This window comes from Gymnoscopelus microlampas (genome assembly GCF_963454915.1).
Source record: "Gymnoscopelus microlampas genome assembly, chromosome: 13".
Classification (NCBI taxonomy): domain Eukaryota; kingdom Metazoa; phylum Chordata; class Actinopteri; order Myctophiformes; family Myctophidae; genus Gymnoscopelus; species Gymnoscopelus microlampas.
Window position 1 is genome coordinate 37,033,819 of NC_139950.1, and position 7,102 is coordinate 37,040,920.

Sequence of the window (7,102 nt, forward strand, 5' to 3'; positions counted from 1 at the left end):
TCAGGCTGTACTTTTTTTTATCAGATTCAGCTTGATAGCTGGGTCCACTATCCCACAAGTCAGCCGCGCCCTCCACCATCTTTGCACAAGGTAAAGGTTTACACCCCAGCAATAGCCTAAGCCCAAAGATATCAATATTTTAATTATTTGCTGTATAGGCCTAATGGCTACTTTAATGCAATTAAACTTTTACTGAAATTAGGCTTAATTTAGTCTTGAGTCTTAAAACTTTAGGAATATATTATGGCTGCAATAGGAGGCTGTGGGGAAACTATAGGCCCCATATTTGTATGTATTTAGGAATATATTTTGGTCTTGTCTTGCTTTTCATTTGAAATGATTCTTTTCTTGACTGACCATTTATATTATTAATAATTCAGAATGAAGAGGAAGGAGAAATGACAAGGATGCAGTGGAAGGTAAGAACAAAGCCAATTTAACGGCAGCCATTTTGTCATGAAATAGTAGAGTTGACTTTTCTGATTACTTTTGTTGCAATTTTTTAGCTTGAGACGTTGGCCTCTAAGATACAGTTTGTTATCAGTGAGCCAGGTGAAGATTCTACCGAGGTCAGAGCTAAGGGCCTCCTCAACGTGCAATCTGTCCTTGCCCGAGACCAGGAGTGCTGAGTCATCCGTGAACAAGAACAGATTGCAGTCACATGCTGATGGCATGTCGTTTACGTACACCAAGAATAGTAAAGGCCCTAGTATTCTTCCTTGGGGAACGCCACAGCTCACTGGGAGGGTGGAGGACAGGGTTCTGTTCACCTCCACCACCTGTTCTCTCCCCTCCAGATAGGGTCTCATCCAGCCCACTGATGTACTATCAAAACCGACGGCCTTCAACTTATCCGACATGACCTGAAAAATACAACATGCAGTATTTGCCTGAGTCCACCTCACGTTTGATGTATTCGGTCAAATAGAGTAGGCATGTGTCTGTGCGGAGTGAGATGTTCTGAAGCCAGATTGGAATTTGAAAAAAAAATATTTCATTGATACTTTTCGACCTGTTCATATACTAACCTCTCTATAACTTTCGAGCATAGACTACAAGACTATAATAACTATAGAGCATAGAATAGAAACAGGGCGGTAGTTGCCAGGGTCTAATTGGCTTCCTTTTTTTGTACAGAGGGGTGACTCTCGCGAGTCCCTGGCTGATGGAGAGGCTTGTTATGTGGGCAATAATTGGGGTAATAGAGGGGGCTGTGTCTCTGAGAAATATGAAGGGGATATTGTCGTGGCCTGTGGCCTTGTTTTGTTGTAGGGCGCTCAGTTTTTTAAACACACCATCAGTTGTCACCATAGTGAGTGTAAAATCATCTTCCCGTACACCTAGACTTTTGTAGAATGCTTGGATGCGCTTTACCCCATAACGCCCAGAATGAGAGGGCAGTATGTTAACCAGTGTGGTTGCTATGGTTGTAAAGAAGTTGTTTAAGTGATTTGCCACATCCAGCTTATCTGTAATGAGCGTGCCATCTGCATTAATGTTGCCGTTTGCGGTTCTGGTTTTCAGTTCTTTACTGCAGCCCAACTGATTAAATATCTTCCAGAGCTCCAATGGTTTGTTTATGTTTTGTATTTGTCCCAGGACAAATGTTTATATATTTTTTTCATGGTAGTAGTTCTTTTCTGCGGTTTTCATCATGCCAGTTGGTGGAGTCTCCCGTCGATCCGACGGATGAGTAGACATGCAGTTATTTCCTTTTAGCGTGGCTCCTCATGTGGGAGCGTAGACCTATCCCTGGGACACACAGTCTTCCACAGATACTATGGGCTGGTGTGGATGTCAGGTGCCTTGGGCAGGATACCTGCATGTCTTACCAGCACAAAGATTGTTTTAGGTGTTGAGCGGTCGTGCAGTCCTCTCACCACCCTCTTGCCTTCAGAGGGTCATTGCCCAACAGGTGCAGAAACTGCCACGTGTAGGGCGGCCCAAGAAGGTGCAGCTTTGTTATTCGGAGTGGGCACCTCCTAGCCTTTGCCTAAAAAGACATAGCCTACAAGGCAGCAGGTGGATTTTGGGGTCAGAGTTTCCCTCTCCTATCCGATGTGTTGGCTTGACTGGGTACCATCGGACGTACCATACAAGCATGCAGAAGGACCAGGTCTGTCAGTAGGGACATTTCCTTTGCCAAAGGGCCCTTGCTGAGGTAAGGGGCTACGTCTCTGCAGCCTGCGGTTGCAGTTTATCGTCATGCCAGTTACCTTGTTGTGAAGTAACCCTTTCAAAATAACTCAAATCATCTTATGATTGCTTGTATATTCATGGTTGATGGGAAAAAAAACTCTCTACAGGAGGGAAATATTAGTCATGCAATTCTTAATGGAAGACCTTCACCAAAATAATCCTCTCCAATGGACACTGCCGTTAAACCTGCCCCTCGAGGTCTGGTTTGCATCATTGATATAAACATTTTAGTTGGCCTTCATGTTAAACTAAACACGCATCAGCCAGCCACACTGTTCTGTTGTGTGACTCCTGGTCCTACAACATAATTACTCTTATGCAAAGCTTTTAGAGGTGAGTCACTTGATGTTAGTGTTAACATGAGTTGCCTTGAGATGTGAGATCACTGCTGTCTGTGAGACTGGTTGGTCTTAACTGTGTATACATTATGGATGAGGCTCCTTGTTAGCCAGGCTAGGTGGAATATGGCTTTGGCAAAGATGTGGTGGGATGAATGAATGGCCGATCGTTATGTGGAGTGAAGGAATTGTCTTTTAAATTAATTTACTAACTCCCATGGAGGCTAATTTTTGATTAGCCTCCATGGGAGCTCAGTCAATCTGCTTTATACAGTTCTGACCGCAAGCGTGCCGGCATGAGGGAAAAGGTTGTCAACACGTCAACACGTTCACTGTCAGTTTTGGTGTAGCTCCGAAGTGTATACGAATGTAACCAAATGGACTCCTTGTGAGTCCTTCAGACTTTCTATTTAAGAGAAATTAAAGCTTACTCTATAGTGAATGTTAGAAGAACTACATGAAACATTGCATTTCAATAAACATCACATCAGATTATATATTATACAGACTCTTCTAGGTTCAAACTGACGGACCCAAACCCTAACATGGAACCTGAAATTGGTTCCGAGATCCGAGTGGAGCCGACATAAAAAAAGAAAGACACACCTGGACGGCACCCATTATTTTATGGACCCGACAAACCTAAAATGCTGTTCTAACACAGCAGGCGAGATGTCAGCTATAAGCATCCATATGAAATCTAGCCTGACTGTAGCAGCTTACAATAACAGACATTGACAATGACATTAAATTGCATGTTTTCACCTCGATTAATAAGGAATGATCACACATGCCACAGTGCACTTTGATTCCACGGAGGTATAGTTTGTGAGTGCGCTCTCGGCTCTCACTTTAACTGACGGGGAAACAATTTTGTTCCCCCATATATTGCTGCAGTAATCTGATCCCTGGTCAGTCAGTCTATCATAGCAGCACTTGTTTCTAGCAGCCCGAGCCCCCCTTATTTCACACCCACAGGCCACAGCCAGTTTACAAAGAACAATGATTTGTTGTGTATTTGCTTGTCTGACACCTAGTTGATCGAGTTGAGAGAGCAACTGCATGTAGCCAGTAACAGAATGGTCATTGCGATGAGAGGCAAGCATCCAGCCAATACACAACGGCGATAGCAATAAAGACATTCATTCACTAGTCAATCGAAATAGTGTCCCCCCAATAGTGGGGACCCTTCCGGCACCTATGTCTGACCATACTGCATTTAAATAACACTATTCCATACCCGGGGATGTGCGGGGTCATCCCTATGTTCCCCGGGTTCTATGTTCCCCCACTAAGGTTAGGGTTAGGGTTAGGTTTAGGTTACGTCCTATGTTCCCCGCTCTTGAGTGTGCATAGTGTGTGTTCCTATGAGTCGATGTCTGCCTAGCTGCGACAGTTACAACACACACACACACACACACACGCACACACGCACACACGCACACACGCACACACGCACACACGCACACACACAGTGCAGCTCCACAGTTGTGATTCACAGAGAGAAGTTTTTGTTTTTGCCATGGGACAGGTCGAACCCCCAGCGAATGCTTCGCAGGGGTCCGCGTATCCGACACTCTGCTCCGTTGCGCTACCCGGGGATGTGCTCTCTCTCTCCCACAACCATGAGAAGTTGATGTTTAAGCTGTTTGAGCTAAGCTATGTGTGCAAATAACACAACCTGGATTCAGACACATTGCATGTGTCAATCTGTGTGGCATGTGCTAGTGCTATGAAGTTGATATCCAAAGCACCCTCCCGCTCATAAGATGCAGTGTATGTGTGTGTGGACACGGACCGTAAATGAAAGTCCTTTATAAGTTTGCAGCATGTGTGTGTTGTGGCGTTCTCTGTGTGGCAGTGGCCGTGGTCGCATGTGCAGTTTGATCATCACATAACTTGCGAAGTTGCAACGCTGTAACCATGCCGACGACAGATCTCACAGCCCAAACGGTGAATATCCGGTGTTTACCATAGACTGTAGGTGTTAACGCTAATAAACAGCTTACATTTTGTGAAAGTGACAAACAGGCGTCGCGGTTGTGTGCATATGCTAATGGTCAATGCCTGTGTGCAAGTTCAGATCAATTGCTCAAGCCACTGAGGAGAACCCTGCGGAACAGACAGGTTTTGATGATAGGTTTCCTTGATGACAGAGGTTTCCTTAATTATAGCAGGATAACATGTGGGGGAGTGTATTATGGTGAATAACATCACAGCTGTGATGCTATTCACCATAACACACAATCTGTGCACTATACTATATAATTTCAGGCTTTCAGTAACTCCCAAACAACTGATAAAGGACATTCCCAGAGTTTGATTATTTTTTGGTTGAAATAAAATGATTAAAAACTTCATCCGAAATAAATAATGTATTAAAATGCCAGGGAAAGTACCTGACAATGTGTAATTGGTATTTTGTAAATCGTTCATGGGGCGTGGTGAGAAATAATGATTGGAGGATTATATTCACAATCACTAATTAATGGAGGATAGACCCTAGATGTAGGGTTACGGATTCACCATACCAATATACCACCATCACCAACACACCATCAGATATCATACATGATTTGAGAATGAACTGGATTGCAGAGGTGGACAAAGTACTCAACCCCAGTACTTGAGTGAGAGTACAGATACTCCTGGTCAAATTTACTCCACTACAAGTAAAAGTAGCTCAGTCAAAAGAGTAAAAAACAAATTGCTTTTAAATATACTTAAGTATTCAAAAGTACATGCTTTTAAAAATACTTAAAGTACAAGTAAAAGTAAAAGTCCTTTGAAGTCCTCGACTACCTCAAGCACTGTCCCGTCGGCAGTGGCAATGATGTCCTCTCTGTTAAATACCGATACTTTAGTTTTCTTGTTATAGAGCTTGAGGCAGATCTTCCTGCACTCCATTTCTACTGCCAGTAGTAGTTCCCTTACATTCTCTGCTGTGTCTGAGACTCAGTTAATGTCATCTGATAGTCAGTCATCATGATGGGAGTTACTAGCTTATCAATCAATCAATCAAAACTGTATTTATAGAGCACATTTTCATACAACCTTAGTTGACCAAAGTGCTGCACATGCAGGTAAAAGAAAAGCAATACATCAAATCAAAGAACAAAAACACAAAAACAAAAACATGTATAAAACACATAACATGCATGCATATAGGAGACACAGACATAGAGCGATATTGTTCATTTACACCTACAGTATGTACACAGAAGGTAGAAAACATTAGATAGGAGTTAAAATAGGAATATTTAGGAGTGGATGTTGTTAAAAGCCAGAGAGAAGGTGAGTTTTTTTGTAAGGACTTAAAAATCTCGATGGACTTAGCAGATCTGATGTGGGCCACCACAAAAGCGCGGTCAGCTTAGTCTTCCTCGGGACCAGTGTGAACCCCAGTGACTCAAAAGAGAATTATTTTGTCATGAGGAAATAACAGGAGTCACACATGAGTGACACATCGCTGACAAAGTTGCACTCAGATCACATTAATTATATTCCAGTTCTTAATGTACTTTGGTGGTAAAGACCTATTTGGTACAAATTCTCAGATCCAGGGCCATCAACTGTGACCTTTTTGTCAAGATACAATAATATTCAGCTTCAACGATTAGGACATGGAGCTAACTTTAAACTGCGGCCATCTGTCCTATAAAAAAATAAATAATAATAAATGCACAGAGTAACTGTCATGAAGGGCGCTCTGATACCGTGTGTTATTGTGAACAGATTTCTGTCATTCAAACTCTCTCCCTGTAATCTGCAAAGTCCTTATACCAGTTATGGTTTCATCATCAGCCAGTAATCAAATTGTATGACTTGAAATGTAGTAAAAAAAAAAGGTCCTTTTGCACACCTACTGGGACAGGTGCGTAGGAGCAGGCAGCCAGTGCATGAGACAGGAAAGAATGATGATCATGCACACTGTCTTCACTTACAGCAAAAAAGTATTTTATTGCGAGTACAATGTTTCCAACTGACATTCATCAGGTATTTCTGATTAAGGGGTTAAAACTTGGTTTATGTGTGTGTGACTTGTTGTTGAGTACCCTACCCACCCAACATAAATCGGCATCCATGCCTGCAGAAATGGTGGTTGCAGAGAGGCAGGTGTTGTTTGCAAGAAATGTTGTTCTTTGTGACCACATCCTCTGCCCTCTTGAGAGATGTTTCATATCTACCCACACGCACAACCGTTAACTTCACCTTGTCAAAACAAGATGGCACCGACATGCACAGCGGTGAACTTCACCCTGTCAAAACAAGATGGCAGACAGACAAGTCGACTTGCTTGGTCTCCACACAAACAACTTTGATTTCCTATACTGACACATCAGGTCACAATTCATGTCAGATCCTGTGTCTTGGTGAGACATGACCTTTGACACAATCTAAATGTCTCTATAGAAGAGCAGGGAGACAAAATATAACCGCCCCAATTGGATAAGTTATATTGTATTAACATACTCTACCATACAGATTCGACAAAATTACATTTCATTCATTAAAAAACAAGAAATGACTAAAGTCATAATATAGCCGCTAGCGGCAGGCTTTTT